Genomic DNA, 2,064 nt, shown 5'->3' with positions numbered 1-2,064 from the left:
TACACATAATTGTTCGTGAATCGTCGAACACGGTCAAAGGGTAATTGATTACATGAATGTAGTTCCAAACTTTTTAAGATTCAACATTACAAATTCTGCTTATCGTGTCGGAAACATATAAAGGTTAAGTTTAAATTTGGTCGGAAATTTCCGGGTCGTCACAGACAAGATTTGGAAAGTTATTGAGAGGATGTCCGCAACATGGTTTAGACACTTATCAAATAGTACAAATATTCTACCAAGGATGCGACATTGCTACAAGAAAAGACATCGACATAGCAGCTGGTGGTTCCATTATGAAGAAAACCGCAACTGAAGCTCACAAAATAATTGATAATACAGCCTCCTACTCGCATGAGTGGCACCAAGAAAAAGATATTTTTCGTTCATCTAAAGCGACTAGAGCCGATTCTAGCCATGACTTTGATTCCGTTTCCTCAAAAATAGATGCTTTTGAGAGACGAATGGAAAAGATGACTAAAGATATTCACGCAATACGAATCAGTTGTGAGCAATGCGGTGGACCACACTTAACGAAAGATTGTCACATTGAACAAACGATGGAACAACGTGAGAATGTTTCCTACATGAACCAAAGGCCGGGAAATAATTATCAAAATAATTATCAACCGCCAAGGCCGAACTTTAATCAAAATCAAAACATTCTTTACAATCCAAATGGACCTAACAATAAATCGTACAACCAACAAGGTCCAAATAACCAACCAACTCAAAACAACACTTTCAATCAACAAAGACCTGGCTTGTATAAACCACCACAACAAACCGAAGAAAAAAAGTCAAATCTAGAAGAAATGATGGCAAAGCTAATGGAATCTCAAACATAATTTATTACATCTCAAACCCAAACGAATGAGAGGTTTGATCAATCATTAAGAACTCAACAAGCTTCCATTTTGAATCTAGAAAAACACGTAGGTACTCTTGCTAGCATGATGAGTGAGAGGGAACAAGGAAAGCTACCGAGTAATACTGAAGTAAATCCTCGGAATGAGAATGTTAATATGGTTTCAACGAATTCTGAAAAACCAGCATCAGAAGATGGGAAGGTTTTTGATGTGAGTAACAATGAAGAAGTTACAACACCACCACCACCCGAGTATGTAAAGATAGTGGTGACACCATACAGACCATTGCGATAAATAAAAGTGCGTAATGTAAATGACAATAAATAAAGTTGCGATAATAAAAAAGTACGATAATTAAAAGTGCAATTAAATATGAAATAAAGGAATTATGCTGATTTAAACTTCCGTAATCATGATGTTTGACATGTTGATTTTAGTTTATTACCATGGGTTAATTGTCCTTTGTCCTGGATTATTCAATATATCCATCTGGTTTTTGTCCATAACAGTCCATCAGTCATAAATATAAAGTGCGAGTGTCCTCGTCAAATTATCCTCATATCCGAAGTCAAATATTCCAACTAATTGGGGATTTAAACTATAATTACACCAAGTGTCCTTGCATATAATTCACCCCTATTTTAATAAGTCCATTGACTATTAATCCATTCCCGTGTCCGGTTAAATGAACGATTATTAGTACTTATAAATATCCCGCCCATCGTGTCCGATCGAGTGTTTATGGTTATTTATAGGTACGTCCAATTGTAAATCTTTATATTAATTAACAAACTATCATTTAATTAAACAAATATAAAGCCCATTAATAGTCCATAGTCTAATTTCCACAAGTGTCGTTCTTTTGTCCAAACCCCAATTATGGTACAAAGCCCAATTACCCAATTTTAATATTTTAGCCCAACATCATGATTACTTCAGCTTAAATAAGCATAATAATAACTTAGCTACGAGACATTAATTTAAAAAGGTTGAACATAACTTACAATGATTAAAAATAACGTAGCGTTACACGGACAGAATTTCGACTTACACCCTTACAACATTCGCTAACATACCCTTATTATTAAAATTAAAATTATAATATATATATATATATATATATATATATATATATATATATATATATATATATATATATATATATATATATATATATATATATATATATATATAT

This window comes from Rutidosis leptorrhynchoides, chromosome 9 (genome assembly GCF_046630445.1).
Source record: "Rutidosis leptorrhynchoides isolate AG116_Rl617_1_P2 chromosome 9, CSIRO_AGI_Rlap_v1, whole genome shotgun sequence".
In the NCBI taxonomy this organism is placed as follows: Eukaryota; Viridiplantae; Streptophyta; class Magnoliopsida; order Asterales; family Asteraceae; genus Rutidosis; species Rutidosis leptorrhynchoides.
The sequence above is the reverse complement of the archived record's forward strand: the minus strand, read 5'-3'. Positions refer to the sequence as shown.